The sequence below is a fragment of the Tenrec ecaudatus genome, unplaced genomic scaffold (assembly GCF_050624435.1).
Source record: "Tenrec ecaudatus isolate mTenEca1 unplaced genomic scaffold, mTenEca1.hap1 Scaffold_61, whole genome shotgun sequence".
NCBI classification, from domain to species: Eukaryota; Metazoa; Chordata; class Mammalia; order Afrosoricida; family Tenrecidae; genus Tenrec; species Tenrec ecaudatus.
The window spans coordinates 400,332-425,888 of NW_027459493.1; the positions used below are offsets into that span (position 1 = coordinate 400,332).

The 25,557-nt window shown below is 41.5% G+C and overlaps 1 long non-coding RNA gene across 1 annotated transcript; it reads left to right on the forward strand.

The window, feature by feature from the left end:
* Window positions 1-11,713: 11,713 nt before the first annotated feature.
* On the forward strand, window positions 11,714-22,833 carry LOC142436776 (uncharacterized). The gene is made up of 3 exons (XR_012782106.1): window positions 11,714-11,983; window positions 15,044-15,170; window positions 19,138-22,833. It is a non-coding gene; the product is annotated as an uncharacterized LOC142436776 (long non-coding RNA).
* The last annotated feature ends 2,724 nt before the right edge of the window (window positions 22,834-25,557 follow it).

Genomic DNA, 25,557 nt, shown 5'->3' on the forward strand with positions numbered 1-25,557 from the left:
GCATTGCTGGACCTTTCTGAGAGGAAACTATAGAGACACGGGATGATGGAAACTTTTAGAAACCTGGCCTCAGTAGGTATGAATATTTTCATTAAAAACGGAAAGATGTGTGCGTGCGTGTGTATATGTATATTTGTGTATGTTTCATACTCAGTGATGCTATTGCAGTATGTGAGCTGAGTAATGGGAATACTTTGTTATATAAACAAGTGTAGTACTTTCCTCTCAGGAGCATGATGTCATGTTTCCCCATGAATATAAGGCTCTTAGTGTTATACTGATTTCTTATATCAAGTGTGACTATGAGTCTACTAAGTTTCCTTACGTGTTATAAATGTGAGTGTTGACCTTTGGTGCAGAGAGGCTATGTGTGCATTGTGCCTTGTAAGAGCTCTGTGTTTTTTCAAGGTTAACATGATAGCTTTATCTATTTATTATCTATTTATCCATTGTGTGTCAAGCACAGTTGTACATGTGTTACCTCATCATCCTCAAAACATTTGCTTTCTACTTGAGCCCTTGGTATCAGCTCCTCAATTTCCCCCCTCCCTGCTCACTGCCTCTCCATCATGAACCCTTGATAATTTATAAATTATTATTTTTTCATCCTTACACTGTCCGATGTCTCCCTTCACCCACTTTTCTGTTGTCCATCCCCCAGGGAGGGGGTTTTATGTAGATCCTTGTAATGGGTCCCCCCTTTCTGCCCCACCTTCCTTTCACCCTCATGATAGCACCACTCTCACCACTGGTCCTGAAGGCATCTTCTGTCCCAGATTCCCTATGTTTCAGGTTCCTATCTGTACAGTGTGCATCCTCTGGTCTAGCTGGATTTGTAAGAGAATTAGGTTCATGATAGTGGAGGGGAGGAGGAGCATTTAGGAAGTAGAGGAAAGTTGTATTTTCATTGTTTCTACACTGTACCCTGACGGGCTCGTCTCTTCCCTATGATCCTTCTGTAAGGGGCTGTCCAGTTGCTGACAGACGGGCTTTGGATCCCCAGTCTTCACTCCCCTTCATTCACAATATGCCCGATACTGATCCCATCGACACCTTGTAATCAATCCATAGGTTGTGTGCTTTTTCCATGTGGGCTTTCTTGCTTCTAAGCTAGATGGCCACTTGTTTACCTTCAACCCTTTAAGATCCCATATGCTATATCTTTTGGTAGCTGGGCTCCATCAATTTTCTTCACATTTTCTTTGCACACAGTTGTCTTCAGCTATCATCTTGGGAAGGTGAGCATCGTGGAATGCCAGGTAATAGAACAAAGTGTTCTTGCATTGAGGGAGCACTTGCATGGAGGCCCAATGTCCATCTGATACCGTAATACTAAACCTATTAATATATGCACCTAGATCTATTTCCCCACCCTAATATAAATATATTTACATATGCACATGCTTGTATTTAGACTTCTGTAAATGCTCTTTGTCTCCTAGTTCTTTCCTCTATTTCCTTTTACTTTCCTCTTGTCCCACTATCATGCTCTGTCTGTAGTTCAGTAATTTCAGGGTTTCAGTAATTCTTCTCAGTTACATTGCCTTGATCAATCCCTACCAGGCATCTTACACCCTCCTTGCCACTTATTTTGTGTCAGGGGAAAGGCCAGACCCTAACACATCACAGCGGGTCGGTTGGTGCAATTGTACAGTGATAATAAATAAAGATTATAGTAAAGTCATAGGGAGCATGAGAGATAGAAGAGAGATTGTAATAATGGAGTCAGACACATTTCATAGTTGCATGTTCACCTCAGCCTCACTTGGTAGTCCACATGGGGAGAGAAATATTTATTGCTAACCAAGGCTTTTATATCATCTGGGGATGTGCAGGCCCCCTAATTACAGGTGAAGAAATCCATCACAGGAAAGTGTTGTGCTATAGGTAATATAGTAATGAGAGTGGGATGCTGTAGGGGTTCATATGCTGTTGGAAGAGGAGGGAGTAAGGGTGTGCATGTGACAAGATGGGCGGACCCGAGATTCAGCATGGCAGCCTAACTTTGGATGTCACTGAGCAGGTTTGACCTGTTCTCTGGTTCACTATAGAAATCATTATCGGTAAGGTGTACTGTAAACCCACCTTGCAGGGTCTAAATTGAAGCCTTTAGGGGGAAGTATCCCATTGTCCTTAACAGCAGGGATGGGCCCTATATGTGGTGGGACTAGACAGTCCTCTGACAGCTGATTGCCTTCAGGGAGGTAACTTGACAATTATTTACCATTAATTGTGAGCAGTGTCCTAAGTCTAACATATATTTGGGGGAGATGACTTGGAGAAATCTTTCTGTTTCCCACTATTTTGGATCACTTATTGATTGTTCCCTTTTCCCTGGGTTGGTTAACACCACTTTCTTTCCCCCACCTCCCCTTCTCCCATGTCATGCTCCCCGCCCCAACCATGGGTCCTGTTGCTTTCTCCTCCAGATTGTTTATCTGGCCTATATTATCTAGTTAGAAGTGCAGATATAATATGCACACACACACACACATACACACACACACACACAAGCACACATACACACAAAAGAGCAAAACAAAATGACAAAAGAAAACAAAACAACAGCAACAAGAAAAAAAGGGAAAAAAGAGAAAAGCCTGTAAAAAGTTAGAGGTCTGTATGTTGACCTTTAGGAGTGCTTTTCTGTGGAGTCTGATGGGGTGCCACGCCCTGGCCCCCGAGTCTAATTTTGGTACTCTTGGGACTTCCTTGCTCTACTTCCCTTGCTGTTCTGTTGCACAACACCCTTAGTGTTTTGCCTGGGTGTGGTGGGGTCAGATCAGATGCAATTCCCAAACTGTCTCCAGTGTTGTCCCCTATAGGGCTATAGGTCAGTGAGGGATGTCATGACTCATAGTCGGGGCAGCCATAGTGCTTCTTTTTGCATGGGCTGCTCAGAGCAGGCATATTGTCCTCAAAGCTTGGTGGGCCAGGATGTGTGCTCCACTCTCTCTTCCTCCCCCTTCATTTTCTCCCGTGTGCTCTGATCAGACATGTCCCTTTCCCTGAGCTGTAGCTTCAGTGTTGTCCTCTGAAGTAAATTCTTCTGGGGGGAGGGGCAGCTGTCCTCTTAGTTGGGATTGGGGCTGGCCCCTCTGATATTTTTGTTATAAATAGATTTTCATCCACCAAAATTCCACAGACCTAGAGGAGCATAGGACTGGCTCAGTGTCAGGGAATTGTTGATTATCTTTTCACACTTTCCTTGTGATGTGTTTTTCTCCAAGAGCAGCATGTCAGGTACACCTTTTCGCCCTCATATGACACTAATGTGATGGGGATCTGCCTTAGACTGGGTTCTCTAGAAAAATAAAACTATAGACACTGACATATGCATAAGAGAGAGCTTTTCATCAAGAGAACATCCCAGCCCAGTCCAACTGAAGCCCATGGGTCCAATGCTACCTAGAGCATCCTTGGCTCAGTGTGTTCAAGTCCCCAAACTTCAGTTTTTGGGTGAGCATCAATCCTATCTGTTGTCCAGCTTGATATATGTGTGTGTATCACATACATATATGTGTGTCTATATAGTCACTCTAATATTATATGTGCACACGAATGCCTTGGTTTAGTTTATTAATTCATCAGTATATGAGGACCTTCAACACTACAGAAAACTACAGGACTCTAAATTCCTGCTTTCATCACAGAATGGGTGGAAACAAATTCCCTGTTTCAGGGTTTTAATCTGAATACATTTGTACTTCCTTTTCTGTAAGATAAATGCTATAATTTTGATCATGCTGTATTTCTTTTTTTATTAAATCACTTTATTGGGTCTTATAGAACTCTTATCATAATCCACACCTCCATCCATTGTGTCAAGCACATTAGTACATTTGTTGGCATACTCATTCTCAAAGCATTTTCTTTCTACTTGAGCCCTTGCTGTCAGCTTCTCATTTTTATTCCCCCCTCCTCATGAACCCTTGATAATTTGTAAAGTATTATTTGTTCATCTCTTACACTGCCCTATGTCTTCCTTCACCCACTTTTCTGTTGTCTATCCCCCTGGGGAGGGAGTTATACGTAGATCATTGTGATAGGTTCCCTCTTTCTCCCCCCACCTTCCCCTTCCACTTCTGATTAACAATTAATAGTTAGGGAGTTAAGTACCAAGAGTTATTTCAGCATGTTTAAATGTAGCCTACAATGTTTTAGCATTTATTAGCTATTCATGGCATATCGTGAATATTTTATGGATGTGATAATTAAATTATGATTAAAGGAATTTTTATGTCTTTTTGGAAGCCTCTTCCTTAAAAAAAAGTGAACCTGGTAGCTCTAGTTAGAACATACAGTCAATTTTTAATATCACTGGTAAAAGTGGACATTTATGGTTGTCCTTTTTCTGACGTGGGGTGATGTTTTTTCAAGTATGACCTTTTCTTTTTAGGAATGTATATTAGCATATTAACATTTTGAACTATATTTGTTTTATGTTAGATTTGTAGAGTTATTTTTCCTTAGCATGAAAAGTCTTTGACTTTGTTTAGTAAGTTTTGTGTCTATTTAGATTATTAATTCTTTTTTACATTAATTGGTATATATTACAGTGCTCATTTTCTTATATTAAATCAACTCTAGGATAGATTCTACTTAATTATCATGTGTAATTATTTTCATGTGTTTTCTGACTCTATTCCCAATGTTTTCAAGAACTTTTTCATGTAGATCCATTATCAATATTGCTCTACAGTTTTCTTGAAGTATCATTATCTGACCTTGTTTACAGGTTATTACTGGTCTCATAGAAAATATTAGTAAGGTTACTCTGACAATCCTTGTTATGTTTCACCCAATAACGTGAACTTAGACAAAAAGAATAAAGCGTCTATTCATATTGCGCGAATACTCTCCTGTCTAGCTGCCAGAATCTTCGACTTTAATCTGTCTTACAGTTAGCCTTGAAGTTTCTCATGGAATTGAATTGTGATTCAGTTGATTGTAAACTTTCTGAACATCCTGAAACCCACTCGACTCTCATAGATCACTTGCTCTGGCTGGATCCTCTGGCCTTGCAGCAGACCCCTCAGTGTAGAGTGATAAATGATTTACACCCCTCTTGACGGGACAAATCGTCACTCACACCTGAGACTATGGATGGGACATCCTTGAACCCAAGCCAATAAGCCCACTACTACAATGTGTGTTGTTTGCCATCAGTCAGCATTACCTAGAAAGCTTGGAATCCAGAATTTAGGTCAAGATGACAAAATGGTTTGATCAGTCATCTCTTTTCTGGATACATCTTGCATTTTTAAGCATCTTCCCTCACCTTGGCTCTTACCATGACCCCTTGCCATTCCATGACTGTAAGCTGCAGTCTTTCCCAAAGGCTTTAAAATCGGACATCTGTAAACACAAGAGCTTAAGAGAGTAGCAAATAAGGATTCCCCTGGCTTGTTTTCTTGTTTAGAATATCTCTATCTTGGCCAAGGTACCTCTAGGATGTGCTATTGGTGTCGCTCTGTCTCTTGTTGTCCACCTGTACAAAAACTTTCTCTAGTTACTACACTATTGTGCATAAATGGGCTACCCAACCATAGGGATTTCTTCACACAATAGATATTGTAAAGAATACCCAGGATGCAAGGGGATTGGAGTAGGTTTTACTTAATGAGAAGCTCAGCCTGAGTTGGAGTGGCAGATATGAGCGTGATTCAGCTTGATCACTTTCACCAGATATGTCAAGGGTTTTGGTCTGAGGTTCCGTTATGGGCTTTTAAAGAACATTCTTCATAAAATATTCCGTTCTTCAGTTAGATTGCTGGTGAAAAGAAGATATTTACCTTCAATGGAGCTTGAGAAATTTGAGGCCTTCAGTACTTCCACTTTGTGGATCCAAAGTTGATCATGATATTTGGGAAATTAGTAAAATTGCTCTGCAAAGATAGAGTGGGCCCTTGTTTAATGCAAACCCTCAGCTTTGAGCAGGATTTTGATCCCAGGTGGTGGGGGTGGTCACTATTTAGCGCAAGAAGTACAGGCCAAGAAAGTGATATGCCTTTTTCAACATTGCCTCCTCTTCTGTTTCAGAACAAAGATTTGCCACAGAGAAATACAGTCCAGTCTAGGGAGCTAGAAATCTGGTACTAGTGTCTTGCACATTGAAGCATGACAAGGAAGGACTTCAACTTCTGACTGGGTCGTGAACCAAATCCATTCACCTGACTCCAAGCAGGGTGAGCATCCCTGGGGTTCCTGGGGTCAGCACTGGGCAGAGGAGTTTGAGGGGAAGCAGGAGGGATCTGAGCTTTCTGGGGTCTGAACCCAGGAAACACCAGTGTACAAGAACCCAGGCTGCCCCATTGGTCGGGGTCCGAGCAATTTGCGCATCTCCCGGAATGATAGAATTTGCTGATAATGTAACCATGTATAATTGTATTAGAACTTAAATTGTGAGCACTCCAATTTGCAAAAGGCGGGTGGCATAGTGGTTACAGATTGGACTGCTAACTGCAAGGTCAGCAGTTCAGAATTACAAGTCACCCCTGAGGAGAAAAACAAGGTTTCCAATCTTGGTAAGAGTTATAGTCTCCGAAATCCACAAGGGGCCATTCCACCTCCCTTTAAAGGGTCACTGTAACCAGAATCCACTCTGTGGCACTGAGTTGGGTTTAAGGTTTGCATTGCTGATGACAGTGACAACTCTGTCCATTTGCTGCCTCCCCAGTTTGATTAAGCCTCCATTGAATTCCTTTTGATAATTAGCCAAGAATGTAGATCATCTTACCCTTGCGGAAAATGCCTTACAAAATAGATTGCCTGCACTCCTCTCCATCCATCCCCCTCCAAGGGCCTGCCTAGATGTATCCTTGATGGAGCTCACCTAAGCGAGGACAGCACAGGGGCCATTGTTATGAGTCTGGCCTTGATTGCCTCAGTTTGAAGGCCCTGGACCAATCTTTTAAGTCTTTCTATCTAATAATGTGCATGTCCCAATTATGGTCCCATTCCTGCTGCTGCAGTCCCACCTGTATCTGATGTATTGCTTTGCCACCAATCATGATCTGTGACATGGCCTTTTGTTCTGTGTCCTATTTATCTAGGGTCCCGACTCTGAATCCTCAGTTGCATTTGAACTGCTAATGGCTTCCTTATCTATATGATGTGTGCGTATCTTTTGTTGTCTCTTAAAGTTCAATAAATGCTCTCCTCAAATTATATTTGACAAAGAAGTCACTTTTCCACCCTAACACACAATTTAGCATCATCAGTGCCTCAAGGTACAGTTCTCTGGGACAGCATCTTGACAGCCGTACCTGCAGGTGAGGTCAGGCCCTACAACCCCCTGGCTTCTGTCCTAAATGTACAAACATTACAAAGTTCTCTTAGTTCTGCGGATAAATTCTCTCTCTGCACCTTAGCCTTATACCAGACACACTTAGCTCTATGTGGGTTGGCAAATCTAGTTCCCCAGATAAGAACTCAAATGTACCCCTATTTCACCTCTAACCTCCTGCCCAAAGGCACTTAGCTCTCTTGTTCTGTGGTCTGGGAATGCCACTGCTCTGTCTCAGGCTTTTGGTTCTGCTGCCACCATGTCTCTGTTGCTGCTTCTTCCCTTCATGTCCACTCTTGTGTCACAGCTGCCTGTCTGCTGGATTGAAGAATTTCTGTGAAAGAATCTGGGATCTAAAGGCCCCTACTCCTGGTTCTTTTTTTTTTAAAGTCATTTTATTAGGGACTCATACAACTCCTAATACAATTCATACATATATCAATTGTGTAAAGCACATTTTTACATTCGTTGCCCTCATCATTCTCAAAACATTTGCTCTCCACCCAAGCCCCTGGCTTCAGGTCCTCAATTTTTCTTCTCCCTCCTCACTCCCTCCTCCCTCATGAACCCTTGATAATTTATAAATTGTTATTTTGTCATATATTTCTGTGTCCCATTTTTCTGTTGTATGTCCCCCAGGGAGGAGGTCACATGTAGATTCTTGAAATAGGTTCCACTTTTCCAACCCAACCTCACTGTGCCCTTCAAATATCACCACTCACACCACCAGTCCTGAGGGGATTATCTGCCATGGCTTCCCTGCATTTTCAGTTCCCATCTGCACCAGTGTACATCCCCTGGTCTAGTCAGACCTGCAAGTCAGGATTCAGACCATGACAGTTGGAGGGGGGGAGGAAGCACCCAGAAACTTGATCAAAGTTGTATTTTTCATCGTTGCTACATCACACCCTGACTGTTTCATCGCCTCCCCAAGACCCTTCTGTAAGGGAATGTCCAGTGGCCTACAAATGGGCTTTGGGTCTCCACTCCACACTCCCCCGCTGATTCACTATGGTAAGACTTTTTGTTCTGATGATGCCTGATACCTGATCCCTTGACACCTTGTGATTGCACAGGCTGGTATGCTTCTTCCATGTGGGCTTTGTTGCTTCTGAGCTAGATGGCCGCTTTTTTACCTTCAAGCCATTAAGATCCCAGATGCTATATCTTTTGATAGCCGAGCACCATCAACTTTCTTCACCACATTTGCTTATGCACAAATTTGTCTTCAGTGATCATATTATCGAGATGAGCGTGCAATGTAATGACTCTTCTCCATCTATCTTGATTGATAATTTGGCTTGGTAGCGTATTCTTGGGTTTGCATTGTTTTCCTTCAATTTTTTGAAAATGTTACTCCACTCTCTCTTCTTCATAGTTTCTGCTGATAGGTCTGATCATATTCTTATTTGGGAACCTTTATATATGATTGCTTGTTTTCCCGTAGCTGCTCTCGTGATTTTCTCCTTTTCCTCAAAGTTGGATAATTTAACTATTATGTGCCTTGATGACTTCTTCTTGGGATCCAGTCTTGCTGGGATTCTTTCAGCTTCCTGAATGGTTGCCTTGTTTTAATTCACTAAGCTGGGGAAGCTTTCCTCCAAGAATTCTCTCACTACTGTTGCAGATGACTTCTTTGTTGTGTCTTCCTCCAGTAAGCCAATAATTCTAATGATGTACCGCTTCATAGCATCAGACTTAGTTCTTAAGTTTTCTTCAGCTTCTCTGATGATCTTATTAGATTTTTGTTCTCGTTTGTTGAAGTCTGCTTGGCTGTCCTCCAAGTCACTGATGCGGGTCTCTGATTCTTCCAGTTGCTTGTCGAGGTCCATGAGTGTGCTACTGGTTTTTTTATCTCCTCCCTAAGCTCCTGTATTTCTCTTTGATTTATGGTTTTTACCTTTTCTATCATTTCATCATTTTTCTGTCTTGTTTCCCTCATATCCCCTGACTCCAAGTAACATTCTGAAAATTTCTTTCTGTGGCAGCTCAATGTCTGCTTCCTCTATGCATGCATTATGTTCAGGACATCTTCTGGCTTTGCCTTTTGTTCCTCTCCTTTTTTTGTTGAGGTTTTTGGGGCTGATGGCTGCTTGTGTTGCGTTGTTTTAGATGAGCCAGGTGCCATTTTCCAGGGAGTCGAAGAACACTGGCTCTCTCTGGGAGACTTTGAACTGCCTATAGCTTATTTCACTATGGAATTAACCTACCACTTTGTCCTCCTGTGGCTTCCCTCTCGGGGGAGTGACCCAGAAGAGTTGCCTGCTTTGGTGTTGCAGAGGTTGGGCAGAGGCTCCTGCAGTAACTTTTGTTGAGGAGTGTTGGCCGAGCTGCCTTATGCCCCACAGGCACAAAGGCTGGAAGGAGTTCCCTAGTCAGAAGTTGAGCAGAGTATCCCCTGTTGGGGGCCAGCAGGGATTTTTCCAGCCTGCTAACTACACAGGGTGGAGCTCACCTAGCTGCGTGTGGCTCAGGTGTAAATGCCCTAAGCTAAGGGAGTGGTCTGGAGGTTAGCAGTAGAGTGTGAGAGACCAAGAAAGAGGAAAAGAGGAGAAAAAAAAGTTAAAAAGCAAGCCAAATGTGCCCATGAGGGGTGGGGGAGGGGGAATATAGTGAAGAGATGGATAGAAAGCAACAATGTAGCTGAGCCCTTATCCAGGCCAGAGGAGCTGCAAGGGTTTAATCCTTGTTCGGAGGTGGTAGCAGCAAGCTGTGGCTGTGTTGAGAAAAGGCCGCTGCACAGCCCTCCAAGACTGATAGGGTGACAGAGAGGAGATGCAAAGGTCTAGTGCCTGCCCCAAGGCAGGTGGTGGCAAACTGTGGCTGTGTTGAGACCAAGCAGCCCTACAGGCTCCAAATGGTCCTGGCTCTGGCAGAGACAGTGGCGGGGCAAAGGTCAAGCCCCAGCCGGCCTTCACTGAAGTAAACCAAAAGCCCCCAGCCCCTCAAAACCCCATGGGTCTGTGCCTACTTGTCTTTATGATGCTCCTCCTGCATTCCAGCAGTGTTCAGTTATCTCTAAGTAACTCTTCTGGGCTGAATTCTGTGGAGTTCCTCTGGTGTTTGTTACTCCTTCGCAATCTTGCCGGAAGTCCCCCTGGTTCTTCTTTTTTGTTGGTAGTGAGATCCCTATTTCTGTCTCTGAAATAACTCAATTAGTTGTAACATGAATTCCAAAGTAACTAATCTGTAGGTTAGGTTTCAGACAGTTTATTTACATAACCACAAGGCACAATTGTACCAATGTATTGTTGGCCAAGCTGCCCGATTGTCTTATATGACAGCCCCAGTGGGTTTCCAAGACTGTAACTTTATAACGGAGTAAAAAGCCATGTCACTCATGCTTTCGAGGAGAAATTGGTGGTTTCCAATTGCTGACCTTGCAATTAGCAGCCTGACAGTAACCACTATGAGGGACAACTTTTCCTCGTTCACATTGGCAGGCGACAAACCCAGGTAAATAATTTGGAAGAAGTTAAGGGGGCATAGCTAGACTGTGTACTTGTATAGACCACCTGTCTGACTCAGTGATTCTCAACCTTCCTAATGCTGCGACCCTTTAATGCAGTTCCTCATGTTGTGGTGAAGCTCCAACCATAAAACTACTTTTGTTGCTACTTCATGACAGTAAGTTTACTACTGTTATGAATCAGGCAACCCCTGTGAAAGGGTCCTTCAACCCCCAAAAGGGTCTCAACCCATAGGTGGAGAACCACTGATCTAACTGCATTAGGTACTACAAATAATGGTATATTAAAAACATTATCTATATTGGGATTCAAAAGTGCACTCATTATTGGGGGATATATACTTCTTCATTTACATTTATATGTAATTTATATATGTATAGATATAAATTTCAATCTAATAAATGTCATATAAATGTTTATTATGGAGCCTTGTTTTTGACATGTGTTAAGTGTTGGACTTCTATCCTCAAGGTCAGAGGTACACACCCATTAGCATCCTGTCATGGCTTTAGAATCTTGGAAGCTCTGTACAGCAGTTCTCCTGTGTCCTATCTGCAGCTTATATGTCTAACTCTACTTGATGGTGAGTTTAAAAGTGTTTCTAAAGTTATTTTACAATTTATAGTTCTCCTATAAAATAATCTTTAGTTTATAATAGCTCTTTATATATCCCATGTAAAATGTTTCCAGATGCTTTAATTAACATAATCATCTTAAAGGTTCATTGATTTGTCATTCTCCTTGAGAGTCACACAGTAAGGAATTGGTAGTTTGTATGCTGTGGGGTAGGGATCCAACTCTTTGTTTATTTTTTTATATTTATATTTGATTGCCCAATCTCTATTTGTTATAAAATAATCTTTTATTCACATGTGTGAACATTATGAGTTTTAGATTTTATTGCTCATGGTATAAGCATGGTTCCCATTACTCAATAAGGGCACTGTTAACAGTATTGGGGACTTTGGGTGTTTAGAAGAAGGAAAGAACAGTAACAGCACCTGGACCTATTGGTTATGTGTTACACTGTATTCTCCCATCAGCCTGCCGATGGTGCATCACCAGCAGCTTAGAGGAAGGAGGAAGAGTGCCTTGTATTATTACTTTTGGGATTTCCTCACGAGAGATTGAAATTTGTGAGCATCATTAGAGCTGATCCAGATAAGACAGAGCATCCCAGTTGCCTGTAGTGTCCTAAGGACCAAAGAAAATGGCCAAGGCTCAGGTGCTTCGGATGTGTTTTATCCTTTTCTGTATTTTCTACTGGAATTGTAGGAGCCTGTATAATACTGATTCAGTTCATTGGAAAAGCAGAAATTTGAAATAGTAGAACTTAGAGCTAAACTTTTACTCTGATTTCAACATTTGGCTGGAGAAGATTAGGAATATATTGATCATAGGATCAACAATAAACTATTGACATTGAACATAATGTAGCACTGAGGATTCTTTGGATAACATTATCTTCCAGCTCATAATTTATTATTCTATGGCCAGCATATCTTTCAAATTATATGCTATACATGGTTTTTAAGGAGAAATAAAATCACTTCTTTAGGAGAGTTCAGTAGTCCATGGGATTTTTGTTTGAGTAACTTTCTTTAATGCTTATTTCTGAAGGTGATATGTTAAATACTCTCCCACACAGCAGCATTCTCATCAATGCATCTAAAATGGGTCTTGTTGCATTAGTGGTTTAAAAATGAGACAGCATCTCACCTCCTCTAACTAGAGATGCAGGAGAGAGAATTAACTGTCAACATCAGCTCTGATTCATATGAGGCAGAGCTTAGACAGACCTGTACCCTCCAATGGTTTTCCAGTCTGACACCAGTATCTTTGCCACACTCCTCTCCTACTCAGCTTATTCTTTTTTTTTTTTTTGCAGTGGCCATGGACTAATTACAGTCCAGAGTCACAGGTACAAGTTTTTCTCAGTAACAGAGTATAATTTGGTATCAGAATTAGTAGGCTACACATTGACTTTCATATTAAAGAACCATGTAGGCACATTTGTTCTTCTTCAGGGAAGGCCTGTTTTCCCTGTCCCCTATCAGACATTTTTCCTTCTAAAGATAGGCTCATTTCTTAGTTCCATCTTTATATGGTCCTCTCAACTACTTTTGGATATCCTCTTCTTGATCTTGCCTGCCTGTCCCACTTTCTTGGCTGAAAAGCCCTTTCTGGACCTGACACCATTGGCTCTGTCACTCTGTCCCTTCTGCCCTGGTCATTGTCTCCATTGGTGCAGCTCTTGACCCATGAATAGTACAGTTCATTTTGCAGGAGCAGCAGTAGACCCATCCCTATGTGGTAGAGGTTCAAGATGGTCCATGATTTGCTCAGCAACATCTCACAAAACTCAAAAGTCATCAAGTAAATAAATCGCTCTTCAAGATGTGGAAGCTGGTGAGTTCCAGATCTATATAAAGGTCAGGAATCAGTCTGTAGGTTTTTCCTCATTGATTTGTTTATAAACGCTGATGAACCAGATCATCAGGTCAGACCACAGTCCACTGCCTCACAAAGAGAAGTTGTTGAATCTCGTCAGCTAATAGGTTGCAGGGGCTGAGGAACCCAAATTGGAAGGTCAGACAGCAAGCTAATGGCTCATAGAGTGGAGGAAGCTCTCAAGTCAGGTCACACAGGCAGCTCATAGTTGCCATTCAAGGAAATGCCACATTAATTTTTTGGAAGCTGCAAATCCCTAATCCATGGGTTCATTCTGAACTGTGTGGCTGCAGGGGCTAATAAACCCAAATCAACAGCTCAGATGACAGGATAATACCTCACTGTCTCCTCTCAAACCATGCCTGCAGGCAGTTCTCTCTCTCCCTCTTAATATGTTGGCTTCTTGGGCCAACCCAGCATCTTCCCTGCCTAGGCAAGATTAGGAAGGCTCCAGAGATCCACCCAGCAGAATTAGGCTGGGGGCGCCTTGGAGAGCATGTGGTGAAAGATGGCAAGTTCAAGAGGACCTTGCAATTAAAGTTAAGATAATTCACTCCAAAGGTGGCTGAGGAGAATTTGTCCTAAGGTTGTCAAGAGGAGCTTGTCCTAAGGTGGCCTTTAAGAGCTTAGAAAGTTGTTCTGCACTCAGTAAGGGAGATAATGTCTATGAACATTCTGATCTTGGTTCTGACTTATAGCTTCTTGTTCCTGATCCCGAGTTGTACCTTGTTCATTAATAGACCACTTTGATCTATTGAATGTTGTGTGACCACAGCAACAGATTATCAAACCCAGAAGTGAGACAGAGTGGTGTGGAAGGATTGACTTGTTTTAGAGTTGACAAAAAGTGTTGGAGAGTTGAGGTATGTTTGACCTCCCCCATCTGCACTGTTCCCAGTACTTATTGCCACTGAAGGTACCGAGCCTCTAATAATGGTGATGCTGGTAGAAACCCTAATGCCATTTAATAACAAATAGGTCTTTATATACCTTGTGTGATTATAAAGCTGAGCTATTTCTAGAACATTCAGATAATGTCACTGGAACTCAAAATTCTAATGTTAAGAGTGGGTGCATTATTTTCAGGCACTGGGGTCCCCAACACTCCAAAAGTGATCCTCAGGAGTGACATTGCAATTGTGAAAATATTAAAAGACAGAGAGCAGACAGCTGGACACAGGGGCTCTCTTCCCATGTCAGGCCTGAGAGAGTGAATATATTTTCCTGTGGGTATATATAATGGAGCTTACAGGTCTTTCCATAAGGCGTTCGTGTCATGCAGTTAGCATGTACATAGTTAATGGGTCATATCATAAGCGGGTAAAATTCTAAACAAGCAAGATGCTGAGTTACCATCTTGACCTAGTGTTAGTTGACTTCAAACCGGCCCTGTGCCCTCCCCAGGTGTTTGCTACATTTATGTTGGGCTGGCTCTAGAACCTGATTGCTCAGATATACAGATAACCTTCAGGCATAGTGAAGTAGCCAGGTACAGAAATGATTCCTCTACTATGGGAGCTCCTTTAAGCCTGCTCCTTAATGTGGAGCTAGCTATTGTGGGGGCACAGTATTTGAGCTGGAGAATGTATTTGAAAACATTTATTTCTCAGAACACTGGAGATCTTTCTAAAATTAGGGCTAGTTTTCTCGGCTGATGGTCGTGAATGTAGAAATAAGGTAAAATATTTTGTACCAAGTCCTCAGTTAATGACGCATTATGGAATGAACTACCACAAGAGTTTTTATTATTGTTTTGCTTTTTTTACTGTAAGATATATATTTTTAAAATCTTCAAATGGAAAATACTTCATTAAGTAGACCCCTCTTACTACAGGAACCACTGACATTCAACGATGTGGCTGTAAAGTTCACCCGGAAGGAATTGCAGCTCCTGAACTCTGCTCAGAAAACCCTATATCAGGATGTGATGTTGGAGAACTATCACAACCTGGTTTCCATTGGTGAGGAGAATTCTCAAGTCATTGACCTCGTCACTGGCTTTTCCTGTCTTATATGTTAAAAACTTTGCGGTGTTTGTGGTATTCTCAAAGAGGTAGATTCTCATTGCATTGTCTCATCCTAGGTTAGTGGGTTAGGTCTTCTACCCTTGAAAGAATGCTATTTACTTTGTTCCTTTGAACATTATTTTTCTAGAAATACAAAACTGCAGTCTTTACAAACTTTACGTTAATTTTGGTGTGTCCAAGATTCTCTAATTTCCCATATACAGGTTATCTAATTGTCACCCCAGAAACTTTCTCTCAATTGGAACAAGAGAACTGTGTTTGGTATTAGAAGCAAGCTATAGTGGAATTTTCTCAGATGCATGGTCAAAACACCATAAGGGGAATTGGCTGGGGTAGTTGATTGAACAGGGAGAAGGCCTCATATCTATGAAAGGTGTCAGAAAATGCATAAAAGTGTGTGCTACTTTGTATGTGAGAGTTCACTTGTCCAAGATGTTGAGGGAAGTACACCTGTAGCTCTTATGAGATTAGATGTCCATTTTCTTGTTTTACACTATGTGTGTTTGCTTCCATAATTTTCTTTAACATTCTGAAATTTTCCCTTCTTTTATGTTTCCACTTTACTATGAAAATCTGTCTTGCACGCTTCTCTCCAAACAGAGAACTCTGAATTAGTAACTGTCCTCTGAATACAGCACATTCCTCCCCTACTGAGTAAGAATGGATATCCATTTGCACTATGCAGCACCATCTTGCATCTTGAGCTCCCACCATAAACGGGTCTCCTTTGTGCTTCCTTAGCTTCCCCCCTTGGAGTTTCTCTAAAGATTTGGTGTCCATATTCTCATTTGGTGTCCTGTTCCTTTAAAGTTTTCTTCATGCAGGTGATGTCAGTTCTTTCTGTTTTCTTAGAGAGATGGTCAATTTGCCTTCTCTGTTGGAATTCTTTAACAGACATATTTCCCTATATTTTACTCCTTTTGGTGTAATATATTTATGACTTCTGTTGTTTCCAGGTATCTAAAATCATCTTCCTAGCAAGAAAATTATCAGCTTAAAGTATACTTTAGCACTGTACCTTACATTTTTTTCTACCTGTAAGATTTTTTTAAGTTGTCTGTTCCTCCAATAATTTTTGTAAGTGGAAAGGGCATGTTTTTTTTTAATTAAGCAATGTCTGCTATATATTTCTTACTATGTAGTGTCCCTTCCTTAGGCCCACCCCTTCTTTAAAGGTCCAATACACGAAAGATGACTGTTGCTGCTTCTAAAGAACATTTTTGCAGTATATTCCAATAGGTTTTATTGCTGTTATTCAAACAATGCATAGTACATTCAATATTGCTCTCTTTTCTTTTCTGTCTCTTGAGTAGCCTTTTGGTTTCCATGTGTAAGTTGCCTTTCATGTCATCCCACATCTCATCTGGTCTCTGTCATTAGTCTTCAGTCAGACTTTTATTCCTCATGTTTATTCTTTACATAGTCTCTAAGCTGTGCTCTAGCTACTTTGGCTAGCTTCTACTTGGATTTGAGCAATTTATGATCTGTTCCACAGTTAACCCCTGGGCGTGTTTTGACTTATAAGCTTCTCCACCATTTCTTTCTGTAGATGTGGTTGATTTGATTTTCATTTGTTCCATTCCGGAAAATCCATATGTGTAGTTTCCATTTCTGGTGTTTAATAAGGAATTTGCTATGAATTCATCATTAGTCTCAAAATGTTATCAGTGAACCTGTGTGTCATTTCTGTTACTAAGGTCACATTTTCCAACTACTGCTACTTTCCCCAAATTTTACACTTATCAGTGTGTATGATTGTTTGGTTGATCAATGTCAGGCTGAAAAATTCATGTGAAAATTTCAATATATATTTTTAAATATTTTATTGGGAGCTCTTATAGATATCATAACTTCCCATAGTTCAATTACATGGAGCAGTCCTGTACAATAGCTACCACAGTTTGAAAACTTTTTCTTCTTTAATTCCTTGATATCAGCTCTCCTTTATCCCTTCTCCCCTCAATTTCATTATTGTGGTGGTAAACAGAACCTGGATGAAAGTGTGAGCAGCAGCCTTATATCTGTACTCCTGACCACAGGGCTTGGAAGACCAGTTCTAGTGTTGGAAGAAAACCCCCACAAGTCCCAAAGCTAGAACTGCTAATGAGCAATCTCCAGACAGAGATTTGCCCCCAACTGCCCTCCAGGAAGATGTTAGTATACAGCTGCTACAGGTGCCTGACTTCTTGCTTCTCAGCTGAAAGATGCCTAGCTTTGAAAGCAATCAGGTTCCCTTTGTTGCTGTCACTTAAGGAATCAATTATCTCTTTCTCTCTTAAATGCCCACTGGATGGGTCCTAAAGGACTGGTGTGTAATTGAAGGGCAGAAATAAAAAGGCTTTGCATTCTTTCACCAATTTATATAATCTCAGGGCATGCAGCTCCCCCGCCTCCCACACAAACACAGGCAGACACCTAGCTACCTAACAAGGTAGGCAGGATCTTTAGCCTCGGGATCCCTGAAATAATTGGATGAGCAACTTAAGACCAGTGCTGAGGGTAGGTGGAGTGGAGTAATTGTCTCCTGAGCGGGGAGAACAATAACAACAACATGTCTGCTCTTGTCGTTAAAGCTGCTGGCAGATAGTAATTAGCCATGCGCTTGTATGAGGTATCATTAAGGTGGCACTACAATGAAAGGATAGTGTGGCGATGATATTTAACTAAGAGTATGTGACTGGGACTCTTCTCCAACTTTGTGAATGCTTCTATGTTTGCTTTAATTGGTGCACAAAACTGAATAACACTTGTACTAACTGGTCTTGCTTGCAGGCATATGAATATTAGCCTACCACTGACAAAATTATACATCAGGGAAGATATTGCAGTGTGCTTTTGGATAATGAATATGATGCCAATCTTCTTGAATTTGTCGATCTCAGCCTTATAAACCACTTGATTATCTAATTAAAAATAGCCAGTACCAGTCTATTAAAGTTGAATAATGCATACACTATCAATTTTTACCATTCCATTTTGTTTTGACAACTTGCAATTTTTCATGATAATATTGTATGTATGCCATTTTCCATTTACTAGAGGATATTAGCAGCTATTTTTTCTCATTTTCAGTCATGCCATGTCAAGCACTGAAGGTCCCCAAAGCTTTTCCTCCATCTACATCATTATGGTTGACTGTACTTTGAGGATTTAGTACTTGTTCAGTGTTATTTCATTGCCATTAAACCTGAGGGGTTCATGTTCCAGAAGTCGATCACCAGATCTTCCTCCCAGTCCCTATTTCTGGAGAATCCACTAAGACCTGTGCACCATGGGTGGTCCTGCTTGTATTTGAAACACTGGGTGGCAGTGCTTCTGGCATCACAGCAACCTGCACGCCACCACAGGACAGCACTGTAAGAGGAGTGCTGTGAGCTAAAATACAGGCTCCACAAACATAAGGAATGTGTTTCTGTACCATAATCCCTTTCATATATACCTGTAAAAATGGTTTTCTCCCAAGTAGAACATTCGCCATGTTTCGCATTCCCAACTTTATCTAGCACTTAGTTGTCTTTCAGTAAAGATTGATTAAATGAATACATTTAACCTCTACCAAATGGAATTAGCAAGTCATATCACTCCTGTGGTCTATTGGTCTCATGTCTTCCTTCTGTTATGTTTGTTGTATGTATTCATGTACCTCTTTAAGCAAATATCAAACCCGTGTCCATTTATCACTTTCATATCCAACCTGATTTCTATAGTAACTATTTTTATCATTTGAATTGTTTACATGATTGTATTTCGTCCAATGGGCAATAAACATTAAGCATATTGTTTAATTTATAGTCACAAAAAAAGGGTTGTCACTAAAGATCTACTTTATATCAATGTGTATTTTATGGGGTCCATTGAAAACCAAGATATTTAAAAGAGTCAATGTTGTGTTCTTTTATAGAAATCCAGAAAGATGATGATCATTTGCTTGAGCACTTGCAATGTGAAAGATGCATTGACAGAATGGAATGGTGCTACAAATGTAATACATATTCTCAGCATAAAAATAATTTTCCTCCAAAGGAAACTTATGAGATGTTTGGATTACATGAAAAAATGTAAAATCAGATTTAATCATTCTGGAATTAAATCAGAACAGAAGCAACAAAATACAGAAGTCAGTTGTGCTCACTGAAGATGAGAAAACTTTTCTCCACAGTGAACAAGAGCAATTTAATACTGAAATGAAATTCCCTGAGTGTGAACCACCCAGGTTCATGAAGTCACAGTGCATTCAGCATCAGGAGTCTGATGAAATTGAGAAACCACACACAGGCGATAAATGTGGAACAACCTTCATTGAAGACTCTGTGTTCTATGAACACCAGATTATTGGTATACTAGATAAGACCTATGAATGCAGTCAGTGTGGGCAAATATTCAAGAAAATGTTCAAACTCAATGAACATTATCAAAAAAGTCATGAAGGACAAAAGCTAGGAAAATGCTTGCAATGTGGGAACAATTTTCACAGTGTATCATACCTCAAGGGACATCAGGAACCTCATGTGGCAGGAATGTCCTATGTATGCAGTGAATGTGGGAAAGGCTTCACTAGGCAGAGTGATCTCACTGCTCATCAGCAAACTCATACTGGAGAGAAACCCCACATATGTGGTGAATATGGAAAAGCCTTTATCAGGAAGACTCTTCTCACTGTTCATCAGCGAACTCATACTGGAGAGAAACCCCATGTATGTGGTGAATATGGCAAAGGCTTTAGCCAGAAGAGTAAATTTACTGTTTATCAGCGAACTCATACTGGTGAGAAATCCTATGTATGTGGTCAATGTGGAAAAACCTTTCTCACGAAGGATGTTCTCACCGTTCATCAGTGAACCCATACTGGAGAGAAACCCCATGTATGTGGTGAATGTGGAAAAGCCTTTATTCGGAAGCATGCTCTCACTGTTCATCAGCGAACTCATACTGGAGAGAAACCCCATGTGTGTAGTCAATGTGGAAAAGCTTTTATCAGAAAGAGTAAACTTACTGTTCATCAGCGAACTCATACTGGAGAAAACCCCCATGTATGTGGTGAATGTGGAAAAGGCTTTATCCAGAAGACTGCTCTCACTATTAATCAGCAATCTCATAGTGGAGAGAAACCACATAAATGTAGTGAATGTGGCAAAAGCTTCATTCGTAAAGGAAATATCAAAACTCATATAAAAATTCACAGGAGTAAAACCCTATATATGTGGCAAAGGCTTTATCCAGAAGATTTCTCTCACTGTTCATCAGCTAATTCACACTCGGGAGAAACCCCATGTATGTCATGAATGTGGAAAAGCCTTTATCTGGATGGCTTCTCTTACTGTTCATCAGTGAACTCATACTGGAGAGAAACCCCATATATGTGATGAATGTGGAAAAGCTTTCAGCCAGACACAATGCCTTACAGCACATCAGAGATTTGACAAAAGGAAAAAAGCCCTTTGCATGAATTAAATGTGGTACATCTTATATGTGGGCATCAGATCTCGTTAATCATGAGAAATTTTCAACAAGAAAAACTTTCATTGGAGTTAGTGTAACAAAGCTTTCAAAACAAAGGAAGAGGTGCTGGAGTTTGGCCTGGGCCAAGTGTGTGAACGGACAGTTGTGACTTACCATATGGGTACCCGTGTTCTGTGTTGCTGTCCCTCTACTGACATGGCCCACCATTTTGGCGACAGATGACCTTCCAGACTTCCACAGAGTGCATGTTCTTCCTCAGATGCATGAAGGTTCCCTAGACTATACACGGTAGTCCCTGGAGAAGTGCTGACAAGGTGGGGAAACCACAGCTTCTGAGAGGAAAGCCTCACTGCCTTCATTCCCTTGTCTCTGCTGAAACTGAGTTTGTGTCTGGGCTCACACTGAGTTCCCATCACTGTGTAACTTGCACAGTAACACATGGCCGTGACGTCAGGATTCACAGAGCTCAGTTTTAAATTAACCTGGTTCTGGGATGTATCCCTGGTGATGCTGACTCAGTACTGGAGAGCTAGATTATACTTTGTGCCCCCCATTCTCCCATATTATCCCAATCCACTCCAGATCCTTTCCTGGAGCCCGGTGGACCCAGGTCACATGATAGCTGGTTAAAGACAATCTAGAGACCGCACAAGTGAGAGATAGGGTCTGTGAGGGCCTCACTAGTCCAGGGCCTGACTCTTGTACCTGCACCTGGGCCTATACAGCTGGGGATAGAGAGAAACCCAGTGAGTCATGTGCCCCGATTCTTCACTCCCAGACTTCATGTCTGACTCCCTGAACCACTCACCACCCTGAGTTGCCAGAAAGAGGAAAACCCACACATGCTTCATGTTCATGTGGATAAGATTCGTGACACCCAGAAAATGCTCTCCAGGTGAGAAGGATTATGAATTTAAGTCCTTGCATGTTGTGGTTTTATTTGGGTTCTTGTCAGGCATTTGCGTGTGGGAGGTGCATGGTATGTAAAGGTGGAAAGGGCTGAATGGGGCCCCTGCCTCTGGGACTCACACTAGAAAAGTGATGCTGGTGGAGTCCTTGAGAGAACACAGCCCTCTCTTTGAGGTCTTCACTCTACTAATCATGCGGACATCTGTGCAGATTTTAAGTTTAATGTAGCTTTACATCTATTACCATCAGAAGTACACAGATGATCTGGTGAAATTAAAGACAATCTCTATGCTTACCATGCAATGGAATCAAGACTAGGCCTACCTGAATCTTTTCATTCCTTTGACCACGTAGGGAAACAAGTATATGTCTCCCTAAAACTCCTTTCCCCTATAACATTTCAGAATATTTGGGAAAGGATAAAATATACTGCGTTATAGTCCATGTTTAATATTGGAAAAAAAGTGTTTCCTACCAACAAGGTTATTTGTGGGGAAACAGGAACCCACAGAAGTCTTAAGAAGGTCATATTTCTTCCCATGGATTAGTACCCTCTGTGGGTGATGGGTATTCTGAGCCCCCTGCTGACAGCAACCCATCACATACAGGAGAGGTGTTTCCTGGGCTTACACAGTCTTCCAACTTCTGTGGGGCACACAGTAACATTTTCTCTGGTCATAAGCATTCAGATTGTTGGTCAGGAGTGTTACCTGGAGTTGTCTGCAGATTTCCAAACACGGGCACTGGAGCTACCATAGTGGTCAGCACAGCAGCTCTAACTGCAGTCTGTATCCAGGCTCCTGTGGGGCCTAAGCACCCCTGCAAGTCAACTTTCTCCCTGAGGTTATTTTTACCTCTGGTCCCTCAGTGGGAAAAGCTTTAGAGGTAGAGAGTGCTACAAGTTGCAAACACTGTGAGCTGGATACAGTGAAAGGAAGTATGATCTACAGACATAGCTCTTTATATAGATTTTGATATTGAGATATACACCACAAAAAATACTGGTAAAGAAAATCTGGCTCAAAGACAAAGATATTCTACAGGATTTGGGCTGCCTTCTTTACAGAGGAACGGGGAAGTATTTAAATCAGGCTTCTATTCAAAATAATTGAAACTGGAACGTTTTAGTTAATTATTTGATGTTAAGGGGAAAGTTTCTAGTCAGAACTATTTTGGGGGTGGTTTTCTGTTATGTTTGATGGGAAATTTTGCAGATGATTTTAATTGTTGAAAACAATACTCTAATGCCACTGAACTACACCTGAGAAGAATGTTGCAAATAGTATTTTGTTGCATGTTTCATGAGAAAATTATGTTCCAATACATGACAGAAAGTTTTGCACACATAGCTGCAAATGGACAGAAATTCTTGCCAGTACAATATTTCAAAAACTTTAAAATATTGAACAGGAAAAGGGATTGTGATATAAACCAATAACTGAATTTACAATAAAAAATTTCATAATGAAATAGTCTATGTTTATTATTTTATTTGATTATTTGTTTTTTGCCCAAACCATCTTAGAGTTAGCTGTGGTCGTCATATAATCATTTATCAATTTCACAGGATTAAGAGTGAAGGGGTGGAGTCTAGCCAGTTAATCAGATCATAGCCAATGTGGCCTCTGTGTTGGAGTGGCCTCCTGAGGATTCTGGGAACTCCTTCATTCCTCCTTGAATGTAGGAGTCTGTCTCTCTCTGTCTCTTTCTGTTGACTTCCTGGGAGACATTGCAGCTGACAAGACATGTGGAACTATGTGAGTGCTCTCAGCTGGAGAAATCACGTGGACCTATGCGAGCGCTGAGATGCTTACAATGCCACCAGATCCAGAAGACTTTCCACCCACTGGCCTGTGCTCTTGCTGCATTTGGCATCATTGCATGTGTTTTGTGAGTCTGAAGAAGACTTTAAAAATAGGTATCGGACATATGGTCTAAGATTGGACTTAAGGAATTGATCAGGACTGGGCTGGGATGTTTTCTTGATATTTGAGTTCTCTTGTACATAAAGCTATTTCTCAAGGACGTGAGTGTCTATGAATTTGTTTCTCTAGTCTACCCATAGTAACATAGATATCATATCATCCCACAGTTCCATCACATCAAGCAGGAGGAAAACATCTTTCTTGAACTTTTTAATATCGGCTCCCTTTTACCCGACCCGTTGCCCCACTGTATCTCCAAGAAATCCTTGTTTGTCTTGCTGCCTCTATACATTTATCAATTCTGGGTTCGTATACTGTTAAACAGAAAGACACATAACAAAACTCAAGAGAATTTCCCCCAATTGCAAAATACATCTGAGGTGAACCCAAAAGGAATTGCAAGTTGAGGAAGAAGGCAGTCCAAGTGTACTCTTCTGTCCTTCCCTGGAGTCCAGGACTGAACCAGTTGTGTTTAGGATCAATTATGTCAGTCTGGCTCCTGGGATGTGGTGACCTTGCTGGATAACTGCCTTTCCAGGGGCTTCTGTGTTCAAACATACTCTTTAGGTCTGGTGTCCTACAGCCTGCCCCTTCTACCTTTGGTTGAACACATGCTAACATTCCCCAAACTGATTGTTAAATATATTACAAGGAATACAAACGACGACGACAAAACTAACTCCCTGCCTTCCAGTAGATTCTCCCTCATAGCACAGCCCTATTTTGTCATCATTGCTGGTGAGGAGGGAACACTGTTCTTTTAGCAGCTCAAATGAAGGATGCTTACAAAACAACATCCCTGCACTGGCCGCAAAGTGAGACTGCTGGCTGGGGGTAGTGAGACCCATTACTGATGAGCCAGCTCCATCTCTTCTCTGTGTGTGCAAAGTACTGTTGCATGCAGTATTTGTTGGTAAACTGTGCTTTTGCTGGGGACCGCAGACAATGGTTTAACAGATTCATGCTGTTAAGTTGACCTTACATTACAATAGAGGGGGATACTATTGGAAGGAAGAATAAGGCTATTTTTGTACATCTACCTTTAAATTGAAGCAAAGCAAGTGAAAAAATATATTTAAAAGGAAAGCTAAGTGTTGGATCGGCCCTGTGAACAGCTCACTGCTGTGGGATTGCCAAATTTGCATGTAGGTAGCTGGGTTGGGGCCTGGGATATAATACCAGGTGTCCTTTAAATTGGTTTATCCACAGAGAGCACAGCTGTGCTCTCAATCATGCCGTCGGAGTTCACAGCACCTTCCTGTGCTTTGCTTCCCTTGCAGGTGCTGTGGCAACTCCCGGCCGAACTGTTGATACTTCAGGATCATCCCACAGAAGCCTGCAGAGACAACTGGAGGCTTGATGCTGAACCACAAGGTCTGCAGAGGGAGGAGAGCTCCCACTGGTGATAATCCCTAGCTATGCCCTGCTCCTTCCTGCAGATGATTAGATCAGGCCACGTGGAGAGAGTCTCAGCACTGGGGAAACAGGAGTGCTTGGAATCTGCCAGGAGCAGGGCTAGGTGTCGGTGGAGGTGTTTCTATATTGCTTTGAGAAAGGAATCACAAAATGCCTCACCGTGCTAGTAGAAATAGGACCTGGTATTTCCAGGTTTCCGGCACTTGTCCTGCACAGGCCAGGTACCTTTCAGAACTGGTGCCCAGACTGTAGCCTGAGCCACTTCTGAATGTACACTCCTCCCTGGGCCATTCATTGTAATAGAAAATTGACACCCCAGGACCACGCATAAACAGCGGATAATTCTGAGCTGTTTAGGAAACCACTGTTATAAGCACAATAAAAGTGCACTCTTCTAAAAATAATTCACAGGGTACATAAGGGACTGTAGTGGATTGGTTATACTCCTCCCTTGCCCCAAACCACAATAACCTCTGGAAATACAGACTGGTATCTCTCATGAATATAGATGCCCAAATCCTCAACAAAGCCCTGGTCAATAGAATCCAACAGCATATAAATTTATTTTAAAAGACCAATATTCTCAGGTCAATGAATCAGGACAGAAAACC